This window comes from Plectropomus leopardus, chromosome 14, assembly GCF_026936395.1.
Source record: "Plectropomus leopardus strain MGB_pleo_1.0 chromosome 14, ASM2693639v1, whole genome shotgun sequence".
Taxonomy (NCBI): Eukaryota; Metazoa; Chordata; class Actinopteri; order Perciformes; family Serranidae; genus Plectropomus; species Plectropomus leopardus.
Genome location: NC_142189.1, coordinates 7,769,443 through 7,785,057, shown reverse-complemented (window position 1 = coordinate 7,785,057; position 15,615 = coordinate 7,769,443).

Sequence of the window (15,615 nt, the reverse complement as noted above, 5' to 3'; positions counted from 1 at the left end):
CTGTCCCCGAACCTCTCCCTCAGACACACAAACTGCAGTGATGTTAAGTCTAAAGCTCCAGTCTGTCTCTCTTTAACTCACTGTCTTTGCTCTTTTTGGTAACCAAGTGATAAGATACTCTCATCAACCTCGTTTCAACCAGCAACAGAAAAATGTTCACTGCAAAAACACTGATAAAAACAATGTACGCAACCTGACCAGCAGTCGCACAGAAGTCAGACCGGGTTAGCAACTTGCTGATGAAAAAAGGCCAAACATTCAGCAGCTCAACAGCCAGTTATACGGTATTGTTCTAAGGAGCTGGTGGAGACCAAAACAGAGGTAAAAGAAGCTGAAAAAATGCCGAATTTGAGCAAAAAAAAATGTAAATATTGCAAAATGTTATTAACATTTAGTCGTGGTGGAATAATAGCAACTAAGTGCAATGAATACAGATTCAGCGAGTAAATGATGATGAATAGTAATGATGCAGGCCACTGCAAGCTCTCCTCATCGCCTCTGGATAGCTTTCAACATTTTCTTTGGTCAATTTTGTGAAGATTTGGTTAAAATTTGCACTTCATTTGGATTGAGGCCAAACTTCTGCCAGCTTGATTTGGAGTTTTACCTCCCCAAGTGGCCAGAAATTGAGTAATGCAATTTAAAGATTAACTTGGACATTTCAATCTATTTTATGTGTGTAAATGAGATAATCAGCTGTTTTTTTGTCAATCAACAGCACAATTTCAGTTTTGTAATTTCAACATTTTCCACATTAAGTTCTGCATCTCCTTCTTGGACCAGATAATGAAGATTCAAGCTGTTAATTTTAACTCCACTCCTACAAATACGGTCATGTCAAATACTTTTGCTGAAGAAAAATGTAATAAAATTGTAAATATAAAAAGAAAAATAGTATAATGAAACAAAATAACATTGAAAATAAAAGAAGCAATAAAAATGTATTATCCACCTATATTTTAATGGCAAAAGGCAAATATGAACAAGGCCTATATATACGTTCAATATGTATACATTATGTATAATCATTGATGCATTGTGGTGGGCCAAAACTTCATCATTATTGTCAAACTAACAGCATCAAGTACACCTCACTTGATCCAATTAGTGCATAAGAAAGAGTCTGAGTGTGTTTTTTCTCATTCTTTCTTTAAAATAGTGTCATGTCAGCAGAATCGGGGAGAAGCTGAAAGACGAAGACAGGATGTTTCCCAGCTGAGCGACAAACAACACCAGACATACCTGGAAGCAGAAAAGCCTGGCGTGACAATAACAGCTACATGGCAGCTGTTCCAGGATCCCCGTCAACATCTGGAGCCACCGGAGCGATCCTCGTTACCTGTGAGATTTCATGGTATTTTTTTTCCCGTGTCCTCTCATACATCTTACTCATCCTCACTGTGAGGTCTTCCTGTGGTTCAGACTGTCTAGTGAGATTCACAGCCAACTGCTCACACATTACAAGCTTCAGGCGGCGTGGTTACACTCCAGCTGTTGCTGTGACACAAAGCATCATAACAACATCACTCACTGTAACATGGATAACTAAATCTGATATTAATTATGTGACACTATGTCTTATTATAGCAACTGTGTGTTAATTAATGCATTTTTTAATTCATTGATTAATTTAAAGTTTAATTTTCTGGGACAATTTCCGTTAAACCAGGGAAATCTACAAACAGTTATTTAAATCCAAAACCTTCCTATGTAAATCGAAAGACTTATAAAGTGCCAGAGCCACATTAAGAAAATAAAAACTGAGATTTTGAAGGTAAAATTCTACAAGACAAGACAAAAGTCACAAAGTAGTAATGTAATAAGAATTAAGTCAAGCTATTTTAAGAAAAAAAAAGTTGTAATATTGGGAGAATAAAGTTGCAAAGTTTACTTGAAAAAAATGTATTATTACGTAAATGAAAGTATAATAAAAAAGTCAAAACATTATATAAATAGAGTCATCATTTTACAAGAGAAAAATGCTGTAATATTACATTAATAAAGTAGTAATTTTATGATAATAACGCCATTCTTTTACAAGAAAAAAGTAGGAGGATAAAGCCAATTTTACAAAAAAATTATAAAAATTACACAAATAAAGTCATAATTAAATGGTAATTAATTATGTGAACAAACTCTTAAATTTATTAGAAATAATAAATATCATTCATTTTTTATTAAATATAGATTATGTAATATTTATGTTATTTTTTTTCTAGTGAAATTACAACTTTATTCACTTAATACAACCTTTTTTTCCTGATAATATTACTTGTTTATTCTTGTAATAATAAGACTTTTTTCTTGATATATTATGACTTGATTCCCATGTTATTATGATTTTCTTGAAATTACAACTTTATGACTTGATTCTCAAAATATCAGATTTTATTTTTCTCAGCGTAGCACTGTACTCAGTCGTAAAGACAAAATACAGTTAAACCTTTGTGCGCAAGATGTTGTTTGTGAATCTGATTTCCACATATGAGGTTAATTTCTGCTGCGAAATCTTTGTCAGTTTTTACTCTAAATGGCTTTAAAAGGTCTTATCAATCTGATACCACCTAAAACCTCCAGATACTGAGTGATCAGTCATTCATGGGAACTGCGTGTAAAAAGTTAATCTTAACAGAAATTTTTCAGCATTATATTGCTCTCTACCGATTCTCCCAATTACACTGTTATGAGTTCTGTCTCCAGTGTAAAATCCAAACCACAGTAATTGCCTTTGTAACCGAAGCAACACCTCCTCCTCGTCTCATAAAAACTATAAATCACTGCTTCCCCAAACCACATTAGAGATTCTGCAACATAATGCCTTTTCTCATTTGTGAAGTCGCTACAAACAGTATCTGCAGTCTTCAGCTCGGCAGCCTGCAGACGTGTCAGAGTGTCGAGCTATTGAACCCTCTGGCCACTGATTAATGAGTCTCTCTCCTCCTTCAGCTCTCTTAAAGGTGCCACTGAGCTGCCATTTGTTTTCTTGTCTGAGTCACCTGAGGGGACAGTGTTGAATTTAACCCATATGCCACATTTGGATGTGTTGCACACTGGATGATAAATGGTTTGTTTCCTGATGCATTGCGTTAATTATGCTCCGCAGATCAGCACCTAGATAGTTACAACTAATTACCAAACACTTCTCCTGAAAACAACCTTTGCTGGAACGCAGCAAAATATAGAATCCATCAATGCCAACAGAGTTAAAATGCTCTCAAGTGCTGCAAATGTATAAATATTAAATTTTTAGTGATTGATTTGTACCATTTTTCTAGCTGAGAGAGGTCTTAAAAATGGATGAAGATTCCTGATATGCTTACAACCCCAAAATCTCATGTTTTAATGGTGCAGCCCAATTAAGTAAGTCATTTGTTTGACTTATAAGGAGCCAAAAAAACCTTTAAAAAAACCTCAATGGCAATTTCTCTTTCCAGAAATCAGGACCTGGTTTCTAGAGTAACAGTAAAAACATTTTTGCAATATTTTTTATAATTTTAAATTTTTTTTTAACTAAGGATTTTTAAGTGTTAACGACAATGCACATTTAAAAGGAGGTAATTGGAAACATCTACTTAGACCATATTTTGGAGGCTGGCTTGACTGCAGTAAAAAACACTTACATTTTTGCTTATTTTCCAACACCGCTGACACATAGCCGACTACAGTAACATAAGTCACAAACTGTGGCCAAAGCAAGCGCGTCACTATGAAGTTTCCTCTAGAAAAGTTGTGTTGTGATGTTTTGTAGCATTTTTGTCTCTATGCATGTGTTTTCTTAAGCTGCAGTGCATTTGCCCTTCGGCCATCGGAAATAATAGTTATAAGAACTTAGAAAAGACTTGACACACAAACTTATGGATGGATTTACGAATAGTTGGTGCAACCCAGTCCTGTAAAGTGAAAAAACTGCTTCTAAATATGATTTACGACAATGAATCAAGAGCTGAACAACCATACAAAATGGTAAATGCAAATTGTGAAAGAAAATTACATTATTCTGCCAGCCATCCAAGCAGAAACAGCGGAAACATAGAGGAATCTACAAGGGATGATAATAATGTTTTACCAACACACACACATAATTTTGGCAACAGTGAGATTAGCTTAGGAAGCCTTAACTTTAGGTCAGTGCCACAGCTGAGCACAGATAAGTGTTAAATTTGATTTCCTTAATAGGTTTAGTTTAATCCTCCTCTGTAGTATTAGATGCATCTGTCTTGTTGTTGAAAATGCCAGCTACATGCAATGGTTGGCTCGTGATGCATTTTCTCACGTCACTAAATCTCCTTGAGGCTGTTTGCCCGTGTGTTTTTTTTAAAGCCTCTCTATGTGTGAATTTTTCCTACATGGTCATCCTTTTCATTAATCATATTGTGATTTGTGTGGTTTTGTGTTGCTGTTTGTGTGTGTCTGAGTCTAGTGAGGCTCTGCAAATTTCTCCCCGCTTGTCACTGCAGTGCTCTGAGGTTTATGGGCAGCACAGCGGCCGTGTCGCAGTGTGGCGTGCGAAGGAAGGGAAAGGGAGGGGTGATGCACTGAGTGACATAAGAGGATGAGGTGCGGTTGAAACTGGATCAGTCGGACAGTGGGTCACTGGGCCGGGGAGCACCGCTGTTTCTGCTGAGCTCAGCTTACACACCTTGACTCGAAAACATTTTCTAATCTCTATCGGCACTTTATGACTTCCACTGAGGCTGTGAAGGGCAGAAATTACTGCTTCAAAAGTAATTAAACGTGTCAGTGCCTCAACATTAACTCACCAAGAGTTCTTTGACTGAATGAACCTTTATTCCTTTGTGTTTGACGGCTTGAATCGTCTGTGGTGCTTTGCTTTGTGGACACTTTTTGATGCAAGATAAACATTTTCCAGTTCTTTTCACATTTTGCACACTTTTTTAATACACTTCCTTATTAACCCCTTGAAGCCTGGAACATTACTTTTATTGTGCTTTCAGATGCCTTTCACAAGTATTTGAATATTTGAACCCTGAACAACTGAGTGCAATTTCTTTTAAAAGACATGGGAAAAAAGGCAGTTAACATATGTTCCACAAAGTGCAAGAAAATAGTAGATTTAGAAAAATATTTTTTTAAAGCTAAGGGAAAATGTTTATAACTATATTTATAGCAAATTATTATAATTATAAGTTTGTATTACAGAATCATTTTAATTTTTAAGCATTTTTTCCTTTTGTCCCCTTTTTGTCCCTAATTTTTGGAGAATTTTCTTGTACTTTTTACTAATTTCTTGTTAGTTTTTTTGGTATTTTTTGGATTTCTTTTTTTGTTTCTCATTGCCTTCTTTCCAGTGTTATTGACAGAAATACGGCCAGTTTGCTAAGGTTTCTAAGGGTTAACAAGTATTTAAACACAGGAAAAAAAAGGCAGTGAGCAACTTAGCACAAAATGTCCTGCAAATTGCAAGATTTTGTAGATTTAGAAAATTCATAATAAGACCAGGGGAAATGTCCATAAAATTACATTTATAATTATCATAAGTATATATTTGAAACTATGGTACAGATTTATCATTATCATTAAGCACTTTTTTAAAAATGTATTTTCCTTTTCTTTCCTTTTTTTGCTAATTTTCTGGTAACTTTTTACTAATGTCTTTTTAATTTTGGGGTCTTTTTTTTTACAGTTGCTCATTGCCTTCTTCCCATGCTTTGTAAGAAATATGTGCTCAGGTTTCAACGAGTTAATGTCTCCCTGCCATTACGTTTCTGTCATAGCTTAGGACACAGAGCTCATGCAGTGCTTAAAAACACTACAGACATGTCTAACAGGGGTAGAAAGAGGTCATAATCAAATTACTTCTTCTGTTGCTCTGCTTGTGTTTGTTTAATGTCACTGTGTGGAGAGTAAGTGTGCTAAATTTAAAAGAAATTTGTATTAGTGTCTATTCATTTAATGGAAAACACACAAGAGCATTTGTTTGCATATTCTGTTTAGGTTTTGCAAAGCAGCCGGGATAGGTTTGCATGGTGACGATTAGTTCAGGAGTGTTCATGGTTAATAGTGCGCTGCCTGGAATGCCTCTTTATAAGGCTCTGTAAATGTGTCAGGCAGCAGCAGGGGAAAGCCAGCTCCTCTGGTCCCTCTAATTGGATTTACACGTGTGGAAGGAGGCCTGGATTCATTTGGAACAAAAGACTTTATTCTACTCATCCTACACAGTCCAACCTATTGTTCGACATTTTCAATTCTCCAACTTCAACGCTGTAGAAGAACCAAAAGTGCAGCCAAGAATCACCTCATAATAATAAACACATTAGGAAGAGGACGGTGCAGATTTAACAAACAGCGTAAAGGAAGAATCAACACACTCCTCTGCTGTACAAACAGCCAATATTAGAGACGGCACTGACATTTGTAAGAATACAAGCTAAGCGTGTGTTCACCACCCACAGTAAGTTTATATTATTAAGTGTGTGCACAAGAAAGAGAAACCCCCACGGTGCTGTAGAAGCTGTCAGAGCATCCCCATGCAATCAACACTGACACGTTTTTATTGTGTCAGCTCCGAACGCCTTCATATTAATTTTAGAATGAAACCAATGCAGACTCTCAGCTTTAATTTGAAAGGATGTTTACATCCGTTGAAAGTGCAGAAACTGAAGTCACTTCAACCACACTGGTGTTGTGGTTTAAGGGATGGCGATGCCAGCAGGTTTGTTGGTTCACCACTTTGGTCCAGACATCAATATCTCAACAATTATTGGATTAACTGCTACGTAATTTAGTTCAGATAATAGTTTCCCCTACAGGATGAACTGTGTAATACTTTGGTTTATGACCAAATATCTTCAAAACTAATGACATTCCCATCAGCTGTATTTTAATCATTGCTAATGTTGCAAATGTCAGGATACTAACATGCTAAAGTAAGATGTTAAACCTGGTGAATATTACCTGTTAAACATCAGCATGTTAGGATGCCACTGTGAACATTTTAAAATGCTGATGTTAGCTCTAAGCACTTCTGTGACTGCTGTTTTTAAGCCTCGCGTCACCAAAAGTGACCAAATTTTGACAAAAGCTTGGACCTGTGGAGGAGCGAGGGTGTATCTGACTCACAGACTGTAAAGATGCCTCACAGACAGTCTGTCACTCAAGGGTCCCCACCCTTTAATATGCATAACTAAGCTTTAATAACATTTTAAAAGGTGAGTTATATAAGATTAACCCCCGTACAGTCATGAATGTTGAAATTAGCTGTAGAGACCAAAACTGTTTTTTTGTGCCAGGCTGTAAACATTTCATTTTATATCTGCTGTAAAGCTGGCCATTCTTACATGAGGGTCTATGGGGACTGATTGTTTTGGAGTCAGCCTCATACAAGCAAGTGCAGTTTTTTGCATTTCTATTTGGCTTCATTTCTTTAGCCCTGTAAGTTGTCGCTTGGTCCACCCACAGCCTCAGTGCTGTTAATGTACGCAGGGCCGCCCATAAGGAGGGAAAAGGGGAAAGATTGTCTGTGGTCCAGCTGCGAGGGAGGTGCCCATGGAGGCCAGCAATAATCATGTTCATCCATAAGTAATGATAACCAAATTCTGTTTCTGAACCAAAATATTCACCATTAATATTCAAATATTCACCTTATAAAAACAACAAAAATAATTAACTATATTAATTATAATTATATTTATAGTTGCTTTAGTAAAATGTAGCCTGTTTTGAAAGGTTTTTTTTGTTTTGTATGTAACTGTTCCAAAAAAAACGCATGCGGCCAGCCATATGACCTGTGAAATTGACGGATCAAAATTAGGTGAGAGCGAGCATGAGCATGCATTGGGAAGCACCCATTTACTGGAGCTTTTCAGGGGCAATCTCTGTGGACGAGTGTCAGTATTGCAAAGAGAAAATTTTGTCATTTAAAGTTTCTACAAACCACAGATATAAATAATAAATTTGATACTTATCATATCAACGTTTCCAAAGTGACGCAGTTCTTAATACATGAATACGAGCTGGCTTTGTCATTAGGAGGGGATGGTGGACGGCGTGAGATTTAGGGGAGACAGCTGCCAGGCTGGAGACCACTGTTCAAGATCAGCAGACAACAAAAACAACTGTTTTCAAGCATCTGCAGCATTTCCAGCTGCGATTGAGGCATCAAAACTGGGTATTTTGAGTCAAAACATGATCTTTACCTAACCATAACCAAGTTTTAACTGCTAAACAGAACCATGCATAATACACAGCTTTTTAAATGTGAAGAAACATTAAGTTTCAGCATATACAGAGTTTGGAGAAATGTACAGTTCTGATGATTGTGTTACTCCCTCTATGTTCTTTCTCAGTTTGAAAAAAACATTTTGATTTTCTTAGAATTGCACAGGAAAAGAAAAACCAAACATCTTACCACTCTCTGCTCTTCTCTGGCTGCACATCAGAGCACACACAGTACAGTAGGTCTTATTTTGTGGTTCAATTGATTCTTCTCACCTCCACTTCACAGCCTCATATTTTAGTAAAAAGCTGTTTTTACCTGAATACCCTGTGATCCCCCTGAGGAGAAATGCAACAAAACACCAAATAAGCCCTCATCTGTGCTCACAATGTACCAGAACACTCATCCAATCTCATTTAAAAGCAGCACCGCTCTGTTTGTTTTGTTTTATTTGTGGCTTAGTGATTCACCCTTATCCAAAAAATGAACACAGCTCCCTGCTGCTTTCACCCAAACTTCAGTTTAGACGCATTAACACTTCGAGCTCTGAGGAGGCCATTAACGTGCAGCACATGCTCCCATTAATGCTGACACTCCTCTGTGCAGATCTGAAGGTGAAGGCGAGAGGTGTTGAACATGTGTGACATTAATAAACTGTGAAACAAATGGCGTCTTCTGGTGTCTCATTTGCTGCTAATGGCATATTTAATTGAGAGACATCAGAAGACACTTGGGTGTGTGGAGACATAATGGAGCTGACAAAGCCAGTCTCCTTTGAAATTAGGTTTAAGAGGAGATGCTGCTTTGTGTCTGTGAGGGATCACTGTTGTAGCTCCTGTGCATATTTTCGACTTGCCTCTAGTTTATTGATTTCTGCTCCCATAGTCTGTCGGGTTATTTGATTGGTCAGACATTTATGTCTGGATCTGTATGCTTGCACTCTGTTTTCCCGGTGCAAAATTAAATTTGTGGATGATATCCTCCAGATCCTGCAGTGACTCAGACTTCAAAGTTCATATGTCTGGAGGAGTCAGTGGTGGGAAGTAAACAAGGATATTTACTAAAGTAATTTACTCTGCGGTCTTGGGTTAAGATGACAATAAAGTATGTGGAGCTGATACCATAACAGCTGAATCTGAGGTACGCGATATGCTTACTTGCTGTTTGCATGAATGACTGATCCTGCCTGACTTCATCCGATCTGTATTATTAGTGTCTGCAAACCTTGCAAAATAACTTGCAAGAAAATTTACAGGCCAATAGTTTTATTGTTAAATATATATATATATCACAGAAATAGACTGAAAGTAGAACGGACATTCCTGTACAAATCAGTATAGCAGGGTGGTCAGAGTGGCGAGGAAATAGTCCGATACCTATTTTCCTTGTTAGACAGAAGAATACATCAATCCAAGTCTCTCTCTATCACCGACCTAAACCTACTATTTGCTTAATTCATTGACACCTAGTTATCAGTTTTCTTGTGCGACATTTAGGCACTTAGGCATTTAAACCCATGAAACCTGAGTGCATTGGTTTGATTTCTTTCAAATACTTGGGAAATAGGCAATGATCAACTTAACATGAGATACCCCGCAAATTGCGAGAAATTGGGAAAAGATGTTAAGAAAATAAAAAAAAAACCTCAACCGCATAGAAATCTCACCGTCAACTAGCGCCCCTTTACGCCTTTTGTACCCTCTGCAGGCCTGTGCTGCTAAAATCCCATCAATCCTGCTCAGATTCATCCATAACCAAAATGGGATTCTTACATAAGGTGGATTTCCTCGTTGCTTACAATGCCCAATGCCCATGTAAGTAAAATCATTCATGACTCAGTGACAAACGATGCTCACACAGGCCGCTGCTGGTGTCTGAGAGGCAGGAAGGATTGTCGGAAGCTGTGGGAGGACGGGACAGAAAAGTGTGAGGGAACAGCCTGAATAGCAAGCGGTGGGAAGCACACAATGGCGTATCATTCACCGACAGACGCCCACACAGACACACACTCATCAGAAACCATAAAAATATATATTTACGTAATGGGCTTCCTGCCCGGAGCAAGAACATGAATAAACCCTATTCCTTCACAAAAATAAACATGAAACAGTCACTGCTTTCGGATGTGACGTAAAAGGTTTCTCTTGTCACAGCGTATCTCTCGGTATACTGAGCGGTAACATCACTGTCAAGATGCCAAACGCATTTACATGAAGTAATTCATTGATTCAACAGGATGTCTCTTTGAAGGATTGAAGCTGCTGTTTCTGGGGAAGCAGTTAGGAGCCTGAAACATGTCCAGCCACTTTTTTGTGAGGGAAAAGCGGACATTTACTTTTTCTCCAAAACCTTTCAGAAAATCCCTCAAAATAAAGACTTTAATGCTTTGATGAGTCAGCCAGGTTCCAAATAAATCATGAGCTTGAATCAAAGGTTTTAGAAAATATTTATGAAAACCAAAATGAACCAGACAGTCACTTAATCCATCTCCATTCTCTCTGCAGTGCACCATATCGCAGGCTTCATGACCAGGGACACAGAGACGTGGGGACATGGGTTCGGTCCCTGCCTGAGGTATGCCACACAGGAGTGAATGTGATGAGTGTGTGTGAGGGTTCATAAAAACAACAAAAAACAAACAAAAACGCTGTTTGTTCATTTCACGTCGATTTCAGTTTGCGAATTTTCAAATTTTTAGCCGTTTTTTGTTTTTTATCACTTTACATTATCTGCAGTGTTTTAGTCTGCAGACTGACTCTGCAGGTGAGAGAGGAGCTGATCATTTGACCCTCACCTGGATATTGAATATTATACATTCAACCTGCCTTATTAAGACTTTTGAAAACATCATGTGCATGAATTTAGTTAAAATTCTTACATTTTAATGGATGACAATCCCTTAAAATATAAACCTTAGAAATTTCACCTTCTTTAACATTTTTAAACTATTTTTAAAGTGTAAAACCTCCTTAACCCTTTGAAACCTGGATCAACATCAGTTACTTGTGTTACAGTCAGATACTTTTCACAGTTTGATTTCTTTTAAAAAACATGGCTAAAAATTCAACATGCATCTTGGCAATAAATGTCACGCAATTTGCTAGAAACTAAGAAAAGCTGACAAGAAAATAAACTGAAAAAAAGAGAGACAGTAAAGAGAGCACAGGAGAAAATTATTGGCCAAAAATAAAACAGAAAATGTATTAATTACATTCTATATTTAAAGTAAATTATATTTACTTTTAGCATGATTTTCAGGTCATTTCTTGTTTGTTTAGTTTTCGTTTTCGTTTTGTTTTGGGTTTGTCTTTTTTTTTCATTTCCTTTCTTTTGCTAATTTTTAGGTATTTTTCGTGTAACTTTTTAAGAATTTCTTCCTTATTTTAATTCTGCATTTATTAATGTATTAATTATTAATTTAAATTTCTTGTTAAGTTACTCATTGCCTTTCTCACATGATTTAAAAAGAAATTTACTCAGGTCTCAAGGGTCCAAAAGAAAATAACATTACAGGTATCTAAACCTTAATTTGTATCTAAAAGGTCCTGAATTTCCATTTATATGCAAATGTGATGTTAATTAATGGTAATTAATTTAGATAAAATATAACACTCTAGGTGGCCAAATGTGTGCAAGAAAATGTGATGTAATGCTCTCACAGGTGACCTTCCAGAGGAGAAAATTTCATACACTCTGCTGCCCAATAACATGCAGCTTTTTATTCATTTATTTATCCTTTTTGTCTGACAGCTTGAAACACCATTTTCTTGGATTATAAACATTAATCATGCTTTGATCCGCAAAATTTATAATTGTTGAGCAAGAGAAGCATTAGTGTTGGTAGGAATTCACTATTTTCAACCTATTTTCAACTGTTTCTCGGACTACACTGGATTGGTTTTATTTTCAAAGACTTCTTTTCCTTTCTTCGTACTGGACATGCAGCACCACCCTGTAGTCTACACTTCGATGCAATTTGGTGGGGAAAAATCCATAATCCTTGCTCAGTACAACAAAAAGCACCAAATGGTCGAGCCGAAGCCAACATGAAAGCTAACATGAAGCTACTGCAGTCTGTCAGTTTTTTTCTTTTCTTCCCCGTTTGCTGCAATCTGTTGCAACCCCCAGCTCATCACAGACACACAGACCTCCACTTTAAAATTTTAAAATATCAACTTTAAAGCCTTGGTGGACTGTGTTGTGAGGGTGGCTTTTTGATGGCCTTGTGTAACGATTGTGACTTTGTTCCCTTATAAGTTGTACTGAACTCCAGACAGAAATCAAGAGCTGTTGTTCCAGTATGAGGAAAAGGGCGATGCACTTATGTAGGCGTATATTTTCAGCTTGGTCGCCAGAAGAAAATGTACATTTCTGCAAACTGTGACTATGTTGCATTTATATGTGTCATATGTATCATATTGACCCTTCCAAGTGTTGTAGTTTATAAGCTGACTTGTGGAGGTTGGGGGTGGTGGTGGTGGATGGCACGAAACCTTGGCCAGACGCCTGCCAAGCTGCAGACTACTGTTCGAGACCAACAAACAAAACAGATTGCAGCTTCTTGCTCCCAAACGTGGGTGGTTTTCTGCGACCTAATGCTTTTTTTCCAGCACCTGCATAAGTGCATTGCCCTTTTCCCCATACTGGAACAACATCTCTTGTTTTTTGCTTTTTATCCCTTAAAAGTGGTTGTTTTTTACAGAGACATTGCTGCATTTTCTTTCAGGATCGTTTTATAATAAGACAATGCTGTGTTTCCTGCAGGGATAGTGCCACAAAGGTGATTGTTATGTTACAGACATCGCTCCATGTCTCCATGAAAAACAGTTGTTTTAACGAAACATTGCGTTGCATTTCCTGCTGCTGTCGTGCCACCAAAAGCTGTTTTTTTCTCCAGAATATGCAGAATATTGCCACAATATCTATATTTTTTTTATCAAGATATTGCTGCGTTTCTTACTGGAAACACATCGCCATGTCTCCTGCCAGAATAGTGCCAGAAAAGCAGTTTTTTAAATGAGACGTTGCTCTGCTTCCTGCTAGAATTGTGCTCCTCAAACTGGATAATTAAAGCCAAAACATGATCTTTTCCAATGCATAACCAAGTGGCTTTTGCACTTAAACAAAATCGCATATTAAGCACAGTGCTGTTGAAATGTAACATTTCAGAGTATCTTCTCCATAATAGTGTATACATGTAACCTGTCTGTGTTTTGCAGAAACATACAATACCAACATTTTTTTCTGACAATTTCTTTAGGGATTTATGTGCGTATCTACAGAAGTAAGCAAAATAACTGTTTCTTTGCACTTTCCTGTCTTGATAAGGACAAGAAACTGAGTCATATAAAAGAAGCATTAAAGCAAAATATAAAAAACAAACGTTTTAGCAGGAATGTAGAGCAGTCATAAATGTAAATATTCACTTGTTCTTTCTTGTTCCTCAGTGTCCTCCTGTCGTACGTTGTGAGGGGTCTAATATTAGTTCAGGAGAGACCTACTGTACGATTACATTTTAAAGCTTTCAGTTATAGTCTGTGTAGTAGTTTTAAGTGCATTAACAGAGGGCCTCTCCAACAAACTCAGCTGCCTGTGGCCCATTTGAGCTTCTATTTTTAAGCACTTTGCCTCTCAAAAAGGCCAGCAGTAGTACCTTGTGTGGAGAGGTAAACTTGGCCTGTGTTGCTCAGTGTGTTAAAGGAACATTGCAGTATTTTTACAACCTTGGTCATGCTCACGTTATGTTGTTAAGACTGAATTTCTAAGAAACAGTTGGAATATTAATTTATGTCAGCAGCAAGCGGCATAGTAACAAAGGAATAAAATAGCATTGAATAAAAACAAGAACTCGCAAATACCCACAAAACATTAATTTGTCTTCATGCACACTAAGAGTGTTTTTTTTTTTGTGCATCTACATAAACCAAATAATTTATGCTTCCCCCAAGACTCTCTGCTCTCCAAGAAAAATAAAAATTCAACTATTCAATCAGGACCTTTCACCGTGATTTATCCGACGAGGCCAATGCCTGCACTTGACTCTTAGCTTTCTGATGTTGGAGCTGGTGTTCCCCATCGAGCCTCTTATTGCTCCCCAGGGGAGCTGCTGCTGCTGAGATGGGGGGATGCATCAATGAGCAAACCAGCGGTGGATCAATGGTCACCAAGCCGACCTCTCGGTCCTCATCTGGTGTCTGTGGGAGGTCAACTCTCAGCGGCAGAAATGAGACCTGGGCGTGGTTGTGGGAGGTATTTAAATACAGACAAAGAAAGAATACAGGAAGGATCGAGTAGGCAAGAAAATCACAATACTACGGTAGAAAGCTGATATCACTGGAAATGTATTATTTTATATTTGTCCTAAAAGGGTGTTCTCAGTTGCTTCTTGAGGACAGCTCCTACTGAAATCCTCCTGAATGGAAGGTAATTGTGGTTGTTTTTCATATGGAGATCTGTTCGGTCCAGCCACAGCCTAATCATTATGAAAAGCTTTTCTGCAAATATGTTACATTTTCTGGTTTTCATACCAACACGTTCAAATCCCAGCTCATCACATGGTGCTGCTCTGTCAGTGACCCTCTGTGTCTACTCGACGATTTAGGCATCCTTCTGCATCAGCTGTTTACGCTCTGGGATGCTGTTACCGTGATGTAGAGGAAAAACCTCACATCTACACGGGAAGCAAACTCCAGACGCTTATTTCACGTTGTTACTGGCAGTGTTATTACCTTACGCTGTTTTTCAGTATTTTGTGCGCTTGCAACCGGTTCCATCCGGCCGCATTCTCAAGTGACGCCACCTGTGAGCGTTGCATGTGGACGCGCCCATTGCCGTCCGGCTTTCAACTGGCGTATAATAACAATGTCACCAGTTCTGTCCGAGCGCTTTCTCATCTGACGCCGTCCAGCTGTGCTCTGGTTGGACAAGGAAGTTGGCTTTTGGTGTCACGCTCGTACGCCAAAGAACTGACAAAGTGAATGTATTTGACAAGTTCGGAGTGAGAACGGGCTGTTTGATTCGTATCATATCAACATTTTTACAGTGATGTAATCATAATACATGAATAAGAGCTGAGTTTGTCATTAGGAGGACAGCATGATCTCATCTGTAATCATATTTTGATGTTTGGGTAGTCCCTGACGCCATCTGAAAAAAACACAAAAACTGCCTTTTGGGTTGTATCTTTTGGGTTATATTTAGACAACAAAACTACTTTGCTCCAGTTAGGAAAGATAGTGGTTGATGTTAGTCACGTGAGTCAACTCCATAGACTGTATAAATAATGGACGTAGCTACTGTGATGTTGCCCACTGGTTTGTGGACTCCGGTTTTGGAGCCTTGAGTTGCCATCTTGGATTTTTGGAGCCAGAAGTGGCTTTATTTTGGACGAGAGGTGGGAGCTCAGAGACAGCCTGTCTCTCAAGGTGCCCCGCCCGTAA